The 22097-nt window shown below is 36.3% G+C and overlaps 1 pseudogene across 1 annotated transcript; it reads right to left on the bottom strand.

The window, feature by feature from the left end:
• Positions 1–1164: 1164 nt before the first annotated feature.
• Positions 1165–13486, bottom strand: LOC143560043 (gamma-tubulin complex component 2-like; annotated as a pseudogene). Its single transcript, XR_013140038.1, has 19 exons — positions 13333–13486; positions 13088–13264; positions 12877–13008; positions 12622–12804; positions 12467–12558; positions 12325–12397; positions 12086–12238; positions 6312–6431; positions 6168–6221; positions 5991–6074; positions 5130–5204; positions 4925–5047; positions 3733–3882; positions 3558–3664; position 3051; positions 2705–2767; positions 2491–2565; positions 2211–2401; positions 1165–1350 (listed from the first exon to the last, which is right to left on the bottom strand). The product of XR_013140038.1 is annotated as a gamma-tubulin complex component 2-like (transcript).
• Positions 13487–22097: the final 8611 nt, after the last annotated feature.

Here is a 22097-nt window from a genome sequence, read left to right as displayed (position 1 = left end):
GAAGACGATTATGGTTTTAGTTAGTTTTACTCTTCTTTTGGATTGTTTTATCAAGTTATGTTGGTTTATTATTTGATTATTTGCTTACTAGCAAAGAATAATAACTTGTTTTAATTTTAGCATTGTAGTTTTTTTTAAAAAAATGTTTTTTATTTTGTTTTCTAGGATACTCGAAACCCGATTAACCCAACCCGAATAAACCCGAACCCGAATTTGCGTGAATACGTCCCGTCGAACCTCCCATTTAGAGTATATTTATTTTCTTACACATAGAGCAATAAACACATAGCATATAATTCACATAATTCATAAATAAATATGAAGAAAAGTAACATGCAAAACAATACTGTGAATTGGTTTGTAGATATGCGGTCATAAAATAACAATGAAAATGTAATGTGTTAACCCCAATATAAAGGTAAAATTATGAAAAAAGGGGGCTATGAAGTTATTTATGGGAAGAAGCTTACTTGGACCCCCCCCCCCCCCCCCCCTCCCCGGCTAAAAAGGGACAAAGGGCTTTTTAGAAAAGGGAGTTTTAACAGGTTCTTAGATAATCACTTCTACATCGTAAGCAACTTAAAGCGAACTGGCAGTGTTAAGACTCAAGAGGACACCAATATCATATTACGATAACATAGATCTTAAATAGATGCCACAGCATGAGTTTTATAGGCTCAGTTTATATCTGAACGAAATGACATTGCACCAGTGGAGGGATAGCTTGTACCATATAGAGTTTCTTGTGATCGGTTGTTCATTTTAATGAATAGTATTATTGTCTTTGTTTGTATTAACTTTAACCCAAAAGTCGAGCGACCAAATTTTCACTTTCATTTTCATGTTCGCTCGCTAATAAAATGAACATGTCCTGTTCATCAATCCTCTACATGAATGGCTCAAGAACATAATGTAAAATAAATGAATGTATATAAACAAACACGTTATAAAAGTAAACAAGAATATTCAAACATTAATTATAAAGAACATCATTTCATCATTAAACAATATCAAAATACAGTTTCACTAGTGATGAACACGACAGACCTAAGTCAATATTAACAACATTAGAAATAAGTGTTGTGTTAAAAGAATAATAATGATTTGAAAGCCAATTTAGAAACAACTTTCAAACACAATTAGATCATATTGTTGAACACACCATAGTTCCAAAACATACATGTAACATAGGAATATGTAAATAAGCACACACAAATCTACATCTGTTGATCCATACCAACACCAAGAATCAACTGTGCAAGATGAGTCAGATATGGCTCTGCTTGGGCCCTACTGCTCAAAATTGGCCTTAAACTCTGAAGCTCACTAGTAAACTCCCTTTCAAATTTCCTGCAAAACTACGCGACTCAATTAAACCAAAAAGTCCATATACTGTTTCATGAGCCCAACATGAAAGCCAATGGTCAAGCCAACACAAAGTCAATTATGGTTACGCACTTGTTGCTAGAAACTGGTCCCTAGTGAAGAGGTTACCACCGGTGGTTCTTGGGTTTTTTGTTAATAACAATTAAGCTAAAGGGTAAAATAGTCATTTTACACAAAATTAACAGCTTTTATAACAAAGGTTAGTGAAAGAACCCAAAGATGTTACAAAATGACAGCTACAGATCTCAAGCATGCAACCTTTTACAGTTAGATACTACAGATGCTACTTTTCACTAGGCCCGTTAATATTATCCGTACCCAATTAACCAGACCCGAATGAACTCGTTAACCAAAAATCAATTAATCCCACTGTTATTATGGTCAGGTATCAGTTAGGCCTTCAAATTAAAAACTCAAATAACCTGAACAAGATCAATTCAACATATGGCATGTTATCAAGATTTTATGAATACAAATCAACTTTCCAAATAGCACAAGAGTTATGTTCTAGTTTCGAATTATAATAACTTTTCAAACAGCATGAGGGTTGTAATCTTTTGGATCATAAGTGCAGTATGTAAACCAACTTTTCTTTAAATTAACAAATGTGTCCAAACCCGTACTACCCGACCTAACAACCCCGATTGTGATACAAATAGGTCATTGGATACATTGGACAGACAAATACACCCCCCCCCCCCAAAAAAAAAAAGAAGAAGAAACCCGACCAACGCCCTTACTTTGACAAACCACATGAACTATATATGTAATCTAACAAATAAATAAATAAATACATAAAAGGTTGAAGTAAAGAGGATGTTTACAGGACACATTGAATGACTGATGACTCTTGTGTGGGTGAATTGGGCTTCTTAGAAGGCTTTCTAAGCTTTAATAAAGGCTTGCCACTTTCAAACAAAAGATTATCTGTGTCTTCTGGAACTTCAATGGAGTTCATTAGCCACTGAGTCGCAGCCACATATTGAAGGCATACAAGTTTCAGTTTTTCTAATTTCTGCACATTCACTCGAAATAGCACGTGTTAAAATCATATTGTATTTAATTTTTTTTTATTTTCAAATTTGAGTAAGGGATAATGGGAACCTTGAGGAGGATTGGTGAAAGAAGTGAGCATTCCTTGAGACACTTCTCCATGAAAAAGTCATGATATTGAATTACCTATTTTCATACAAAGATTTGGTTAAATTAAAGATGATTTAAAAAACTAGTAGATGGAAATAATAAGAGAATTGTTAATATAAAACCAAGATATATATAGGTGGAAATACATTAAATTTATACAAAAGTCAACACATACCTCATCCATGCTCTTTGCATTCTCAAGTTTATTATGCATAACATGCCAATTTGGTTCAAGAACCTAAAAAGCAGATAGAAAACTACCATTCAATAATAATGTCCAAGAAATTTATAAACAGAAAAACTACTGACAATAACAAAACTGGAGGGAGGCGGATGATAGAGTTAGGGGTGTGCATGAGTCGGTTTTGGGCTCAACACGAAATTTCAGATCTGGTTAAGTTTTGTCATTTGGGCTTGAACATTTGGGCCGAAAAAAAAGGCTAAAAATAATGAACTTGTCAATTTGGACCAAATTGTTTTTGGCTATTTATCATATATTTGGGCTAAAACATTTGGGCTACTCTATATAATTCAACTAGCATAAATTACTTGAAATTCAAAAAGAAAAACAAATATCTATACAAATGATTTCTTCGGTTTTTTATAGGCGCAAAATTGAAATCGAGCTTTTGGTTCGGCTTCTACATGAACATAAAACCAATCCGTTAGTTTTTGTTTCGGTTCGGTTATTTTGGATTGTTTTTTTCGGTTTTAAATCGCTTTTTTTGTTTTCATGCACACCCCTAGTCCTAATAGAGGTGGCAAAATGGCCGAGTTGTGTAAACAGGTCAATTAAGGTAGTTATTGCAGAGTCAACTCAAATTGACCCGAACAGTTTTTGACCAAAACTATAACTTATAAAATAACATAAATCGCTGAATAACTTATAAAATAACATAATTCGCTGAATAAAATGATACAATACGGTGTTTTATGCATTTTAACTACCACTAGAGGCAACATTTGGCTCATTTCCATTTTAGCTACCCGTTAGAAATAAAAGATCATAAGCCGGAAGTTTGATTAACTCAAATGTTAGATAATGCAGAAGACTGTTTATAAACTAAAGCATGTTACGACACAATATTGAAGATGTAGAGATTGCAGTTCCATGCATATCACGTGCGCGTGCACCCTACAACAATAAAATCACAATTTAAAATATAAATCACTGAAAAATGATTTTGAATAATTATTAATGACAGTTATATTTATATAATCACATAGTTGGTGTACTTGCCATGCTGCACAAAGTTGTTGGTGCACGTGTTTGCACTGAAACAAAAACTGAAATATCAGCTGGTATTTTGTCAAAGCTTTTTTTGATATCACAAGTGATAATGGCCATTGAGCCTGAAACAGAAAGCAAATTAAACATATATATACATTCAAAAATGTAGTGATAATATTGGAAAATTGGATATTAATAATTCAAGCTATTAAGCATTGGCCAACTAACAATCTGACCGGTGGCAATCCTAACTTTCAGTTTGTTACCCATAACAATCTCAGACTAACATAATGTTAACTCTGTTTATTTTCTAATGATGTGGCGTATGATGTGGAATATTATAATATAAATAAGTGAAACTTACTATTACTAATATAGAATTCTATAAAAGTAATTAAAAGAGCCCACCCCTCTCCCAATTCCCTTTTGTTCTTCGTTCCAGACTTCACCGCCACCAAACCTACCAGGCAACCACCACCACGAAACCCACCACCTCACCATCTTCTATATATTTTCCGGTGAGAGAAGTACCACGACCCTGCTTTTCAGTCGACATTTGTAGCCCGCCACAAATCACAAGCCATCTTGTTTAAGAACCTGCAACTCCATCCCTATCGATTTTCCGGCAAATCACCACCGATTCATCTCGTTTTTTTTGGCCAAATGGTGGTGGTGGGTAAAATCTACTAATTTGGGAACGGGATCTAGCATTGCGGCAGTTTCTATCCGGATCTCGCTTCTGGTCGTTTACACCTTTTGTTTTCCGACCATATATTGCTTCTGGTTCGCAACAGAAATTGGTCTGCGGTTGTTGTATCGTTTCAGTCAATAGGGGTTGTCGCCGGAACGTTACCGGAAAACGCAGGTCTGCCGGAGGGGTTTTTATGTGAAGACGATGGCTGTTGTGTCTTTGGTTGTTGGTGGGCCTCTTGACTTTTTATGAAATATTTATTTTTTTTATTATAATATTCCACCACATCATACGCCACGTCATTAAGAAATAAACAGAGTTAGCATTTTGTTAGTATGTTACGGCTAACAAAACTGAAAGTTAGGATTGCCATCAGTCAGATTGTTAGTTGCGATTATTGTTGGCCAATGCTTGCAATTTGGGATTATTAAAATCCAATTTTCCTATCATATTTAAGAACTTAAGATAATTACCTTGTAATTAACAGAAAACGTTTCGACACCAGTAGTGCTAACGGGCTCTTCAGTTTCTGTAACAGTGTCACCTGTTTGAAGATGTTTGAGAGTGCTTAATCTCTTCAGTAAAGAACACGTGTCCTGAAACCAAAATGAATAATAATATAATATCTTATTAACTAAATGTTTTACAATGTTTATATTGTGTATAAATGTTACCAACCACTGAACATGTGACGTCTTCATGCAAAGGATCTGCTGCAGCTGCTGTTGAACGCAGTGCAATGTCCAAAAGAGACTGAAAATTAAATAAAATATTAATATTAATTTAATCAGTCTAAATCTATTATAATTTTTAGTGCTATACAAAAATACCACTATATGTAAGTTTATATTATCTATGGAAATGATGCTCATTCTTCAAAGCAAAATGAAATTGTATATAGATTCATCTGGGTCAAAATATTAGTTAACGGGTCAAAAAATATAGCAAGTCAGCCTATTTTGGTACTTTTATCCAAAACAATCCGTTTCAACCCGACTCCATTTTGGCAAAAACCCGTTTTGATGCAAATCAAATTGATAATCATCTAAAACAACCCATTTTGACTGGAACCAAATTAATACATTTTTAAAACAACCCGTTTTGACCCGAATCCATGTTGCTTAAAACTTGTATTAACCCGAACTCATTTGACAAGAACTGAATTGATACATTTTTTTAAATGACCCATTTTGACCTGAGCCATATTGATACATTTTTAATACGACACGTATTAACCCCAGACCGTTTTGACCTAAACCAAATTGATACTTTTTAAAATTAACCATTTTGACCCAAACCAAACTGATACTTTTTTAAAATAACCTGTTCCAGAACCAAATTGAAAAATTTTGAAAATGACCGATTATGACACAAACTCATTGTGCTTAAACCATGTATTAACTGGAACCGATTTTAACCCGTCACCCAAAACCGCCCAAGCCGTCCAGTCTTCCAAGCTTAGGTATATGAATCAAAAGTATAAACACAAATAGATTAACCATATGAGATTAGCCATCAAAAGTTATAATAATTAGATACCTGAAGCTTCTCAACAGATATCTCATTTGGTGTTTTAGCAAGTTCATCACGGGCAATATCCATAAAGTGAACCAAGAAATCACCCTGTAAGTCAAATCAACCGACAACTAGTCAAGCATAACCGAAACAAGACAAACTGTTTCATATTATCAAATAGTTTATTTGCTAACAACATACCTGATCGAGAAGAAGATAATGTTTGATAGAACGTAGCTTTCCAATGAGGTCATACTATCAACAACATAAATATAATATAATTGATCAGTAAGGTGAGTAAACTAATCACAAACAGGAATAGAATTTTAAATAAAATAACCGCACCTTATCCTTCATGAGATTTAGTAATTCACCGCTAGCAAAATCATAGGCAGATTTGATGCACTCAAGATAGTGATCAATGGACCCAAAGCTGATCAATTTTGAATTCTCCAATGTAGGGACCTATAGAGACAAGCTAGTATAAAATATTAAGATTCGCATCTTGGTTTTGAAATGCGCAACGCGTTTTGATCCCGAAAAAAAAAAAGACAATGTGTGATGCACACACATCATGTATGCGGTGCATTTGTTACTAACATTAACAACCACCACCACACCTAGTAAAAATCTCACCCATGACAAACCTATTGGTAGAGTAGGAAGGGTGCGTAATGCGTTTGTTATCAATCATTATCATCATCGTACTCAGTAAAATGCTAAAAAATTAATTATAGATAATATTTTAATTTGTAAACCAACACTAAAAAATAAAGAAACTAAAATAAATAAATAAATAAATAAATAAAGCTATAGTACCACCAAAGAAGTTTTATGTATAACCAAAAGTAGTCTTTAACTCTATGTTTACAAGTAGCCTATGCACAAGGAACAAGTAACCTATGCAGGAACTCACTTTAACTCAGAAATGTGTGCATTAGACTGCATCACGCATTATGCGAGTTAGAGTGCGTCATCCTCACATCAAGGAATCGCAGCGCATCGCTCACCTGATATGATCTCATCGGCACATCACGCATTATACGCTCCTGATGTGCCGCACTTTAAAACCAAGATTCACAGAAATAACAGGTGGCAAAATATTAGTCAATACATTTATGGTCTTATGGGCCAGCCCTAGGCTTATGTCAGCCGGACCTAGAAATCTATTGTAGATCTATAAATATAGAACCTATTGTATTATGTTAAACACAATCAATATACAATCTTTCACCAAGTTTATCTTGGTATCAGAGCTTAGGGTTCTGACCTTCCTCTTTCTGCCGCCACTCTCCACAATACACTCATATCATCTTTCTTCTTTCCAGATCCATTACATACCATGGCTGATCAACAACTTACAGCCTTCACCACCACAGAGAAAACTTCACACAACTCTCATAAGTTTGGTTTCACTCTATCCCCTACAAACTATGGTCACTGGAAACTTATGATTCAACCCTTTCTCACTACACATAGCCTATTCGGTTATGTTGATGGGAGTATTCCATGTCCTCCTCCCACCATCTCCGCTCCAAGAACCTCTGCAAAGGAGGATACAACACTTGTCACCCAATCAAACCCCAATTACACGATCTGGTTGTGCAATGATGCACATGTTAAGATGCTAATTATCTCAACCATCTCTGAAACATCCTTTCAACACGTGCAAGGTGTTATCTCTAGAAGAGTCACACACTTCTTCTAGAGAATTTACATTGAAGGCACAATTGTTAAAAATACAAATGGAGAAAGACGAGACATCTGCTGCATATCTTGCAAGGGCACAAGAGTATGCAAATGCCCTTGCAAATATTGGCCAACCCATGCCCGACAAAGATATTGTCATGCTTGTTGTTGCAGGTCTTCGTGAGGAGTACAACGGAGTCAAACAAACCCTCTTTGCTAGACAATATACAGCTGTCTTCACGAACTCCCTGGTCTTCTTGAAGACCATGAGTTTATGATCCAAAAGTCAGCCCCTACAATTCCAAATGCTCAAGCTTTTACAGCTGCCACAGCAGCTAGTACACCTTCGGTTCCAACTGATACAGTTCTGGCACTTCAACAATTTGTTAGCCGTCTTGGTTTTCAGTTACAACCATCTTCTGTTTCATCACCCGCCACCGCACCTCAAGCTTTTTACACAAACAGGCCCGGTCAGTCCAACTATAGTCGCGGCCGTGGTAATCGTGGCGGTCGTGGCAGCCGTGGGAATAACTTCTACAACCGCAGCCAGGGAAGCACCTCTCGTAATTCAGGTCAAGGTCAGTTTAGTTGGGCTTCAAATCAAAACATGGTATGAGGTTCTTGTAACAGATGTGGAATTGGACATGTGCCATATGAATACCCAAAACGAGATCCCTCCACCTTCCGAACGAGACAACCGTCCGCCAATTATGCAGATTATCGCTCACAAGCGTCTACTTCGTGGCTTCCGGACACATGTTCTAATCACCATGTAGCACCGGATTTGTCTGGTTTTGACTCCGCAGAATCTTACTACGGTGATGATCATCTCCGTGTTGGTAATGGTAACGCTCTTCCCATTTTACATATTGGTTCATCAAAACTTTTCTCACCTAACAAAACCTTTCACTTAAACAATGTCCTTCATGTACCTGAGATCAAACAACACCTTCTTTCTGTACAAAATTTTTTTGAGGATAATCATGTTTATTTTGAATTTCATGCTACATTTTTTGCTATGAAGGACAATTCTACCCACACTACCTTCCTCACGGGTCCAAGTGACGATGGACTCTACTCTATCAAACTACCACTCCATCAACATCCAAAAGTTGCTTTTTTGACATATCGAGCTTCAACAACCACATGGCATCAACGTTTGGGACATCCACATTCCCAGTTATTTCAGACTATGCTTTCTAAATATTGTTTACCTATTTCTGCAAAGACTTTTGATTCTCATTGCATTGCTTGTTCTATTGGAAAATCTTCCAAACTTAATTTATTGTCTGCTGATTATAAAAGTACTCGTATTTTGGATTTAGTTTTCTGTGATGTTTGGGGACCAGCCCCTATGACTTCGTTTGATGGTTATAACTACTTTCTTTTGTGTGTTGACCATTTCCCTAAATTTATGTGGTTGTTTCCTTTAAAACGAAAATCAGATGTGTTTGCCACCTTTACACAATTTGTCACTATGGTTGAACGACAATTCTCCACTAAACTAAAAACTGTGCAGACCGATTGGGGTGGGGAATTCAGAATCTTTCATCTTTTTTTGCCTCTATTGGCGTTATTCACCGTCTCTCTTGTCCTCACACCAGCGAACAAAATGGTGTTGTTGAAAGACGTCATCGTCATATTGTTGAAACGGGCTTAACATTAATGGCACAATCCCATGTCCCTCAACGTTTATGGCATTATGATTTTGAAACTGCTGTCTACCTAATAAATAGAATGCCCTCTCGTACAAACTCCAACACCAGCCCCTTCGAACACTTATACCACCGTAAACCTTATTTCTCCTTTCTTTGCGTGTTCGGTTGCCAGTGCTTTCCTCACCTTCGTTCTTATAATCCCAACAAAATGGATTTTCGATCTACACCTTGTATTTTTCTTGGGTATTGCACCTCTCATCACGGGTATCGATTCTTAGACCCCGTCACAGAACGTATTTATATTGCCTTTCACGTTTGGTTCAACGAAAATTCTTTTCCTTTCCTTACTAAACCTACCACCTCCTCCCCGAATTCATCTCCTGATCCACATGTTTCATCTTATCCCACAACTTCCATTCCCCTAAACATGGTGGATTCTTCAAACACCACCACAAACCCACCACCCGACCCTAGTCATACACACTCTACAGATCCACCAACTCGTACTTACACCCGCCTGTCCACAACAAACTCGGTTCCCACTGCCCCAGCCTTTGACCGATACCATCAGTCAACCACTATTCACCCAACAAGCACCACTCAGCCATCTTCTACCACCCTACAATCTGACCAGCCGATTAACGACTTTAATCCACCTGATCCACATCCTATTTCAGCCCCCCAATCAACTCACACACCTACTCCAAACCCAAACCCAAACCCACCTCCTCCACAACGCCAACGTCCAGCTAACCTACGCCCACAACCCAAACAAACTAAACCATACAATCCCTCGTCATTTCAAACCTCCATTCCTACATCTCACACAGAACCCTCCAGCTTTACCGTTGCCAACAAAGATTCAAATTGGCGCCGGGCCATGGCGGACGAATACTCAGCTCTTATCCATAATGGTACCTGGTCTTTAGTTCCTCGTGTTCCACATACTAATTTGGTTGATTGCAAATGGGTATATAAAGTTAAAAGAACCAAAATGGGGCAATTAAGCGCTACAAGGCGCGTCTAGTCGCTAAAGATTTTAATCAACAACCTGGTATAGACTATAATGAAACATTTAGTCCAGTAGTGAAATCCACTACAATCAGGGTCGTTTTATCATTAGCTGTCACCAAACAATGGTCTCTACGATAGCTTGATGTTCAAAATGCTTTCTTACATGGTGATCTGAAGGAAACAGTATATTTGAAGCAACCACAAGGCTTTGTTGACCCTCGTAAGCCAAATCATGTGTGCCTTCTGCATAAGTCTTTGTATGGCCTCAAACAGGCACCACGGGCTTGGTTTGAACGACTCTTTTCTGCTTTACTTGCTCTCGGATTTAGGGGATCTAGAACATATCCTTCCTTGTTTATTTATTCTGGTAAAGGGACACTTTTGTATATGCTAGTATATGTCGATGACATTATTTTAACAGGTAACAACAATCAGGCTATCAATCATGTGGTGCAATGTCTTAGTAAATCGTTTGCAATACAAGACATGGGGCCCTTATCGTATTTTCTGGGTATTGAGGTGATTCGTAAAGGTTCCGATATCATTCTTTCACAACAAAAGTACATTAATGAATTATTGGACCGGGCGAAATTGTCCCATTCCAAACCGGTTCCATCACCATGCGCGACAGGTAACCCTCTTAATCTTGGTGACAGCTCTCAGTTTGAGGATCCGGTAAAATATAGACAAATGGTTGGTGCATTACAATATGTTACTCTCTCCCGGCCTGATATCACATTTGCGGTTAATAAAGTTTGTCAGTTCATGCATTCTACTACTGACAATCACTGGTCTGCTGTAAAACGCATCTTACGATATTTACATGGAACTGCTAGTCATGGTCTCTTGATTTCCAGCTCCTCATCTCCTGTTTTGCATGCCTATACGGATGTTTCCTTTCATCAGTTGACCGCCTTTTCTGATGCTGATTGGGCTGGATGCTTGGATGACCGTCGATCCACGGGAGGATATGCTATTTATCTTGGGTCAAATCTTATTTCATGGTCAGCCAGAAAACAAAAGACTGTATCTCGGTCATCTACCGAATCTGAATATAAGGCTTTGGCCGATACGGTTGCTGAATTGACTTGGCTTGAAACATTATTAAGAGAACTTCGTGTCCCAATGCACTCTGCTCCTACTCTATGGTGTGATAATCTGGGAGCTACATATCTATCTGCTAATCCGGTTTTTCATGCTAGAACAAAACATGTGGAAGTAGATTTTCACTTCGTTCGAGAGAAAGTTGCACAAAGAAGGCTATCAGTTCAGCTATCTCTACACATGATCAAATTGCCGATGTGTTCACAAAGCCGCTACCATCAGATCGTTTTCTATTCTTAAAGTTCAAGCTAAGAGTCGGTCCCCGGCCTTAGCTTGAGGGAGAGTATTAGTCAATACATTTATGGTCTTATGGGCCAGCCCTAGGCTTATGTCAGCCGGCCCTAGAAATCTATTGTAGATCTATAAATATAGAACCTATTGTATTATGTTAAACACAATCAATATACAATCTTTCACCAAGTTTATCTCAAAATGGGTCACTCGGTAGTTTGGGTGACCAGTCAAACACAAATGCAAGTCAAAATGTGTACTCTTCTACATGTTGATAAGGGCCAATTAAAATTGTGTTGACCCAAGACACTTTTTGTCCAGTCTTGAAATGAATTAGTTTGGCTTTGCAAGTTAAAATGATTTACATGGACATAATTGAAATAACTTTTTTTTATATTAAACCAATTAGAAATAAAAATTAACCTGAACAGTGTGACCACATTCTCTCATGACATTTAAATATTTCCCGGTTGTTAAAATGGTTTCAGCTGAATTTGCAAGAAAAGAAGGAATATCATCTTTGAGACTGTATCTTTGCCTCCAATACATAGCATCGTAATCTTGAGTGAGAGACTCCTGTAACAATCACTCTTTGTTAACAACACAAACCAATGCATTTATAATTATTTTAAACTTTTAGCATTATCGAAGAAAAATCCTACTTTTTTAAGAGATTTGTTCTCCGCAATGAAGAATTCATCATGAGGATCATCAATAACTCCTTCATACACCCACCTGCACATGTTACAATTTACTGATTCAAGTATTTAAATGTTCAGATTGAATTTTATTTTTTTATATGACCTTTCTAGTATGCCAAGATAAGCCGAATTTGGAGAGTCTATCATCTTCTCCAGCAATGATCTCACCAAGTAGTTGCCAGCCATTAACTTGGCCTGTTTATTGGTTTAAAATATAAAAACAAAAATTGAAAAAGATGAAAAGAATGAGAAATATACCTGACTTTGTAACAGGTTAAGGAGTGCAGAACCAAGGAAATTAGACGCTGAGGCTTTGTTTATAACGATTGACAACGCTTGCATTGATCCCATCATTGGCTGAGAATAGAACCATAATCCTTGTATGTAGAGTTTTCCTAGTCTAAATTGATGTTCAAGCTGTGCCACCATTGCCTGATAATCCTGGGAAATATTAAGGAGTTTTAAGTGCAGAAGAAAGGAAATGAATAATAATAATAATAATGTACAACTTACTAGAAGGAGGGCCCTAAGTGCAGTAGCAAAAGCATGATTAACCAATCCAGATTTGAAGTGGGATCTTGACTCCACGAACTCGTTGATGAGCAAATAGCTCTTGCATAAAGGGAATATCCGCTTTGCTGATTCCTGCATTTGCTTCTTATACTTTATGAATATTATACATATGTGAAGAAGAAGAATCATATCATATCATATCATATCTTGCCTGAAGTGCTAAATCCATATATCCTGCAACATGGAAGCTAAAAGACTCCTCAGTTTCAACTTTTTTGATGAAGATGTATCGTCCGTCAATACCAGTTAAAGCAGACAAGAGATCATCGATAACAATCAGTTCCTGGAGTGCAACATTGTAGCACCTAATAGGCTTGTCAGATTCAAACTGTATACAAAATAAGCAATTATTTATTTATTTTAAAAGAAATGAAATGAAGTGAAATGAAAAGCAACCAACCAAATATCAAGCCCCTTTGATTCGGGTGTGGGTTTTTGTTGCTGGTGGAAATGGCCGGTGAGGAAAGGTCTATCAGTGTTCCATTCAGGACATTGAACAGAAGAAGAAGATGATGATGATACAACCACTGAATCCATAACCTACAACCAAATGCTGTTGATTATTAGGGTTTGTTGGTTGTATCATGTATGTATGATTTGATTTTAGAATAGAAAGAAAAGGAGGGAATTGGGTGGGTTTTTATATCACATAGACTACCACCTCAACCCGATTATTAAATCAATCAATTTGTTATTAATACTAGTTTGAGACACGTGTATTACACGGGTAATTCTTAAAAGTTTTATACTTTAACTATTAAATATATTTTTTATTTTATACAGTTCCAATTTACATTAAAATTACATAACACAAATATGTTACAAATAAGTAAAACCTCCCTTGTATACTACATTTGTGATTGTATTGGTTGCTATACATTGTTTTTCACATATCAAAATCTTTAGTCTATGCTTACTTGTAACTCCTGATAAGGTAACATATATGTATGCTTATAACTCTTGATATAGCCATGTATAGTTGTGAGTGTGACACATAAGATTCTTCAAGTATATACCAACCCTATATAAATGATAAAATATTCATGAAATTACAAAAAAAAAATATTCATACACATAAAATATCATACATTTTAATCAATTAATATAATGCCATTTAAGATCATCTACTCATGTTTATTCCAAAAACATGATTATCCAAAAAAAACCATATTAACTGAACTTTGATGATATAGTCATCCTTATAAAATTTATAATTTGAAACTGATTAATCATGATAAATTTGGTGCCATTAATATTTTGTGTATGACAAATTTTTACTTGATTTATATTTTACAATTAACAATTGTATAATCAAGCAACATATATAACCAGAAATTAAAATATAACAAAATGATTTTTTTTTCATTTCATGTTAATGGAAAATGACAAAGAAATACTAACCTTAAAGGCATGTTCATATAAAAGTGATTATCCTGATTTAGCATGATATTAGAAGATTTAAAGTTGCATAAAGTGAATGTAGTGATTTTTATTTAAAATAGTTGAAAGTATTGGATAAGAAATGTTTAAATTTTAAATATGAATCCCGTGTTATTAGCTAACATTATTGTAATAACTCGGTTTATCATTTATAAAATAAGTATCTAATACCCGACCCGTTTTCATTTTCGGGTAATTTAATCAATAAAGTATTTAATTAATTATAAATATTTTCTTTTTCATTATTTAACCAATAGACTTTGTTAATTTCACAATTTACATCCAAAACTTTACTTGCAACTAAACATGTATCCAAACATAAACTCCAAGGACTGGTTTGCAATTTAATTTAAAAAAAAATAATATCATCATCATCTCCCAAACGCTCCGTCGCAACTGGATCCCCACCCTTTCGATTACTTGTTCCTTAATTATCGTGCCATAATCAACTTTGATTCTCCAAGATCGTTTGTAATCTAGAACCGATTTATAACAACACGTTAATTAGGAATCTAGATCACCTATTGGTTAAGTTTATCAAAATAATATAAACGCGTCTTAATAAACTCGCATTATGCTATATAGGCATAACCATAATTCAATTAATTTGGTCTACGCCGTCTCCTCATCATCACGACAGTAAGCCCTAACCCAGTTTCACCTATCGAGATCGTTCAGCCCCTTAACGTGTTAGGGATCAGTCCACAGAGGTCCAATGGCCGTTCTCCTTCAATTGATCATCGTTTCTGGTAATTAATGTATGCATTTTGATCGTTTTAACCTGTGATACTATAACCCTATGGTTAATTATACTAACGTAAACCGGATTAATCAATTTTAGATTGTTAGGGTTCTTGAGGATTTGGGTATTTTAACTGATTCAATATGTAAATTATCATTCTCATGCTATAACCAACTGGACACACCAGCCCAGTGGTTGGTGTGGGTGTGCTTAACTCACTTAACCGGCCAGGGGCGCGGGTTCAAGCCCCCTTGGACGCGGTTGATGTTATTTTTTATAAAGGTTTTAAAGGTTGTGATATTAATTATGATTGATAGTAGAATATAAAATAAACAATATTTTACTAAACCGACATCTTTGAGTTCGTTTTCTTGTCAATTAAATCTCGTCACGAGCTTTTGGATATATATATACGTATGTATTATAAGTATTTGTTTTAAATAAACCTTATTAAAACCCGACACTTTAAATTCACGGTTTCTCGCCGTTGAGTGTTTTTACTGTTGGACTCGGTCTGCCCAAGAGACATATTAAATTGATGTGGCTAGTACGTTATGATCCAAGTCGGGTCATACCCAATAACAAGCTAGACAAACACCGATAATATTCGTTCATATATGATGTGATCATAACAAATGAATATTAACACTTGAGTTATTTGGAAAGGGGTTTCTAAATAAAATGTACTTGTGTAATAAACAAATCATATGGATGATTTATGTTTTATGAAAGAACATTACATAGTGTTATTTAAGTTGGTTAAATAACAATATGTGAATAATAATAACCAAGCATGTCTCTTAACATATAATAGGTTTTATAAGTTATAAGTTATCAATTTATAAAAGTATATATGTATGGATATATATATATATATATATATGTTTAAAGTTTTATAAAAGAAAAAGATAATAACTCTTTCAAATGTAATATTATTATATGTTTGAGTGGAGACATGCAAGGTGAGTGGAGACATGCAATGGTTATTATTGGTGGAGAGAAAGATGCCTTTAAATAAAACCAAGTCTTTCTCTTTCATTCTTTTATAACACACATAATTTCCAAGTAAACTTTTCTCTCTTCATCTCTTGGGTATTTTCATCCAACATAAGAAAAGAAGAAGAAAATTTCAAGTGCAAATCCTAGCTAGAAGTGGTGTGTTGTTGAAGCTTGGGGTATGCTAGCTTGAGGAGCTTCCATATTCAAGTTCTTACCTTTCAATCATCATCTCTTTCACCCGGTTTTGTCATATTGAAAGGTAGTAGTAACATGCATGGACTTATAGTGACATGCATGTATTTAATAGTGTGTAATTCGTATTTGGATCCGGGTTTGGGTTTTGCATGCTTAAAATTGGTTTTATACATATCATATTAACAAGATTTAAAACTTTTATATCCGCTGCGTTTTTGGTAAAATAGAGATTTTATCACTTTGATAATCTTGTTAAAACTCAACAATGGCATCAAGAGCCGCTTATACGAATGCATGCTTCATTAGACCCAAAATTTTTCGGGTTTATGGTGGTTTTCACCATTTGGCCGAAACTTTTTGGGGTTTTGGTTACCCCATGGTTTTTCAAGGTTATACTTTACATGCATGTGGTAATCTTGAAAAACCAAGTCATTTGGATGATTGTTTAGTTTGTTTGGACAAAGCCCGAAACTTTCGGTTTGCTTAAGCTTTGGCCGAAAGTTTTGAGGCAAAAAGGGGAACCATTTTGGTCTTGTATTATTGCATATTTGGATGTGTAATAGATGTTCATAACCTAGCCATGGCCTTGTGTTTGGTTGAATGATTGTGTTGGTTGTTTGTTCATTCGATTTGGTTGTAATATTTATTTGCGTTTGTAATCTATTTATTCATTCATATGGCTTGTAATAATAAGTAGATTAGATGTATTTCTTTTACTAGAAAAATGTATTAGGATATATTTTGTAAAAGAATATGCATGGATGGAAGCCCAAATAAAATGATGAAGACCACAACACCGGGAGTAAACACTTGGAGCATATGGATGCGGAATCAAGTGGGAGTTCACCGACACAAGTGCGTGTTCTTTTGGGTCCCTTAGGAGAGACTTTTTGACACACTTGTCTTCGGTCAACAAGTGTGGTCAATATTAGGAGGCTATGGTTATGAACTTGTGGTTGTGTATATTTTATGCTTGCATGGTTGATTTACTTATTATTGCAATATGGTTTTCTTAACAACTTAAAATCAACTAGCATAAAATTGGTTCCTTAGAAATCGTTAGGTAATAAAAATTGGTTTTATTAATAACTAATGATTTCATAATAAAAATGGGTTTTATTAATTGGGACTTTGAAAATGGGTTTTTCAACTAAGTACCATACATTTGAATGCATGCAAATGAAAGGTACAATAAATAGTTTTCCAATCTAGAATTTAGAAAACTAAAATCCCTTTTTAAAAACAAGTTAAACACCATCCTTTTATACGACACTTAAGTCACTTGTAGACTTGAAAGTGAGTTAGGATCACCTAAGCACTTTTAAGAAAACTTGTGATCTTAAGGTGATTTTTCAAGTACTTTTGGCATTAGGATCACCTAACCACTTGTATGAGTAAACTCACACGTGTGTATAAGTAGGACGACTTGATTTGAAACCATGACTATAGGATCACCTTAACATGGCGTTCAAAGGTGTTGATGGGATTTAACATACCAACTAAACATATGATGTTTAACCGATCCCATAAAACTAGAAGTTGCAAAGGGTTGCAATTGTCAAACGTTGACTACCTTGTTAATTCGAATAGTAGGATAAAGGTCACCTAACTACTATTTGAATGAAACGTTGGGTTCTAGATTTTAATCAATAATTGTCTTTGAGACATTTAAAGGGTATTAAAGATTAAAATTTTATTAATATCGAAAATACTAATTTGAACTTTGTTAAAATTCTTTTAGATGGCCGCAAACAACGCACCGAACGCAATTATCCCACACGTGCATAATCTATCACTAAGATCCATTCTAGATAAGGATCGTCTAAACTTTAACAACTTCATGGATTGGTATCGAAACTTGAGAATTGTTCTCAAGCAAGAAAAGAAGTCTTATATTTTAGACGATCCTATTCCCGATGAACCCGATGTCAATAACTTGGATGCCTATGCGGATTGGTTAAAATACACCGAGGATTCGGTGCAAGTTACTTGCCTCATGCTGGGAACAATGATTCCCGAGATCCAAAAGGATTTCGAGAATCATGGGGCGTATGACATGATAACCCAACTTAAGGAAATGTTCCTTACTCAAGCTCGGGTTGAGCGATTCGAAACGGTTCGAACGCTTCATGCATGTCATATGGAAGAAACCCAATCTGTTTCATCTTATGTACTTAAGATGAAGAGCCACATTGATCGGCTTGAACGACTTAACTGTCCCGTCTCAAAAGAGTTAGCCACGGTTTTAATCCTAAATGTCTTAACTAAAAGGTTTGAGACATTCGTCATGAACATACAACATGAATGGATGGGACAAATGCATTGCTGAGCTTCACGCAATGCTTAAGACAGCCGAGGCCGGCATGGGTAAAAAGGTTTTACCCGTTCTGGCGATCAATGAGGGTGGCTCAAAGAAAAGGCATCACCCGGAACCAAAAGCAAAGGTTGCCATTGGTAAGGGGCAAGTTAAGAAGGGGTTCAAGGGAAAGGCAAAGGCGGAGCCAAAGCCAAAGAAGCTAAAGGTTAGCACTGAGGATCCGTGCTTTGGTTGTGGTGAGATAGGTCATTGGATGAGAAACTGTCTGACCTATCTTAAGGAGTTGAAAGCTAAGAGGGATGCGGGGCAAACCTCAGGTACAACTTTCATGATTCACATTGATCTTAATATTATTTCTTCTAACACATGGGTATTGGAAACCGGATGTGGAACTCACATATGCAATTCATTGCAGGGGTTCAAAAGAAGAAATGAGGTGAAGAAAGGAGATATAAGTCTCTTCATGGGCAATGGAGCAAAGGTTGACGTCCAAGCCCGAGGAGATTATGTTTTAAAGCTTCCAAATGGTTTGGAAATTGTTTTGAAAAACATTTTATATTCCCCTAGTTTGACTAGGAACATTATCTTTGTTTCTGTATTAAGACAATCTGGTTATGACTTTAAGTTTGTTGATAATGGTATTTATGTTTTCATGGATAATGTATTTTATTTTAAAGCGATGCCGTTCTATGGCATTTATGAATTAATTCATGATGACTCATACATTGATAACTCGTTGTACCAAGCTAACACCAAAAGACTCAAAATGGGTTTGAGTAATACTTTTCTTTGGCATTGTCGTCTTGGTCACATAAACAAGAATCGTATTCATACACTTCGAAAGAATGGTCTTTTGAAATCAAATGTTGATTCATTTGATGAATGTGAATCTTGTTTATTGGGAAAGATGACCAAAGAACCTTTTAATGGAACAAATGAAAGGGCGAAAGACTTATTAGGTATCATACATTCGGATGTATGTGGACCTTTTAGGACAATGACAAGAAATGGTGAAAGATACTTCATTACCTTTACCGACGATTATAGTCGCTATGGGTATGTGTTCTTGTTAAGACATAAAAATGAGGCCTTTGAAATGTTCAAAGTCTTCCAAAATGAAGTACAAAATCAACTCAACAAAACAATCAAAGTACTACGTTCCGATAGAGGAGGTGAATACCTCAATGATGCGTTTCTAGAACATCTTAGGAGTTGTGGGATTGTCTCACAACTTACTCCACCTGGAACACCACTACATAATGGTGTGTCCGAAAGGAGGAATCGAACTTTATTGGACATGGTTCGATCCATGATGGCTAGAAGCTCACTACCTCTATCATTTTGGGGTTTCGCTGTGATCTCTGCTGCCCGTATTTTAAATATGGCACCAACCAAGAAAGTGGATAGGACACCTTTTGAAATATGGCATGGAAAGGCTCCAAAATTTTCATATTTAAAGGTATGGGGTTGTGAGGCTTATGTTAAGATCTACACCCTTGAAAAACTTGAATGTCGATCCACTAAGTGTATATTTGTAGGATATCCCACGGATTCGATGGGATATTATTTCTACAATCCAAGCGAGCATAAAGTGTTTATAGCTCGAAAGGCTAAGTTCTTGGAAAGAAGGTTCCTTATGGAAGGAACTGATAGAACTGTAGAACTCGAAGAGGATCGAGAACTACAAGCCGATACACGTTTGGTTGACACTAGCACTCAACAAGAGGTTGTTGAGGATGATCAAATGGTTGATCAAAACACACAAAACATTCGCAAATCTGGTAGAGTTAGCACCCCACCTGAGAGATATGGATTTTTCATGGATGGATGCTACGTGGTTGATTCGGATGAACCCACCACATACCGAGATGCAATGTTGCAATCTGATTGTGACAAATGGCTAGAAGCCATGAATGTTGAGATGCAATCCATGCATGACAATCAAGTATGGGACTTGGTTGCTCCACCTCTAAATTCCAAGCTGGTTGGAAGTAAGTGAGTTTTCAAGAAGAAAACTGATATGCATGGAAACTTGGATACTTATAAAGCTAGACTTGTAGCAAAGGGTTTCACTCAAACTCAAGGGGTTGATTATGATGAAACTTTCTCGCCAGTGGCGATGCTAAAGTCTATAAGGATATTGTTTGCCATAGCCGCATATTATGACTATGAGATATGGCAAATGGATGTCAAAACTGCTTTTCTAAATGGGCATCTTAATGAAGATGTTTATATGGTTCAGCCTGAAGGTTTTGTCGATCCACAACATCCTAACAAAGTATGCAAGTTGAAGAAATCAATCTATGGATTGAAACAAGCATCCAGAAGTTGGAATCACCGTTTTGATGATGAAGTTAAGAAATTTGGATTCATCAAAAACGCTGATGAAGCTTGTGTGTATAAGAAAGCTAGTGGGAGCATCATAACCTTTCTGGTATTATATGTCGATGACATATTACTGTTTGGAAATGACATTCCAACCTTGGAAGGTGTGAAAGCCTGGCTTGGAAGCTGTTTTTCCATAAAGGATCTTGATGAAGCCGCCTATATTCTGGGAATAAGAATCTATAGGGATAGATCAAGGCGGTTGATAGGTTTGAATCAAAGTGCATACATTGACAAGATCTTGAAAAGGTTCAAGATGGAAAACTCTAAGAAAGGTTTGGTACCTATTCAAAGAGGAACGATGTTGAGTGCTTCTCAATGTCCAAGCTCAAAGGATGAGCAAAACAAAATGAGTGGTATCCCATATGCATCTGCTATAGGATCCATCATGTATGCCATGATTTGCACTAGACCGGATGTGTCATGCGCCTTGAGCATGACAAGTCGATACCAACAAAATCCGGGAACTAGCCATTGGATGGCTGTTAAGAGCATATTGAAATACCTTAGAAGGACTAAGGATATGTTTCTAATATATGGCTCTGGTGAGGAGGAACTCGTTGTAAAGGGTTACACTGATGCGAGTTTCCAAACTGATCGAGATGATTCTCGATCACAATCGGGATACGTTTTCGTTCTCAATGGTGGTGCTGTCTCATGGAAGAGTGCAAAACAAGACGTGGTAGCTTTATCCACCACTGAATCTGAATACATCGCCGCCTCCCTGGCAGCTCAAGAAGCTGCATGGATTAGAAAGTTCATTGCCGATCTAGGAGTGGTTCGTACCATTCAGGACCCTCTAGAGATCTTTTGTGACAACGAGGGTGCGATTGCTCAAATCAAGGAACCCCGCGCACATCAAAAGACTAGGCACATTGAGCGGAGATTCAACTACATAAGGGATGAAGTTGAAAAGAGAAAGATATGTATTCGCAAAGTTCACACTGATCAAAACATTGCGGACCCACTCACGAAACTCCTTGAAAGGCCGAAGCATGAGAGTCATACTTGCGCCTTAGGACTTCGATATTCTAGTGATTGGATTTGATCAAAATTTGTATTTGGATATTGGAACAATTTTAT

Source organism: Bidens hawaiensis, unplaced genomic scaffold (genome assembly GCF_021521415.1).
Source record: "Bidens hawaiensis isolate Kalapana, Puna unplaced genomic scaffold, B.hawaiensis_p1.1 tig00001093_1, whole genome shotgun sequence".
Lineage (NCBI taxonomy): Eukaryota > Viridiplantae > Streptophyta > Magnoliopsida > Asterales > Asteraceae > Bidens > Bidens hawaiensis.
Note: the sequence above shows the minus strand (reverse complement) of the source record. Positions and strands in the feature narration are given on the sequence as shown.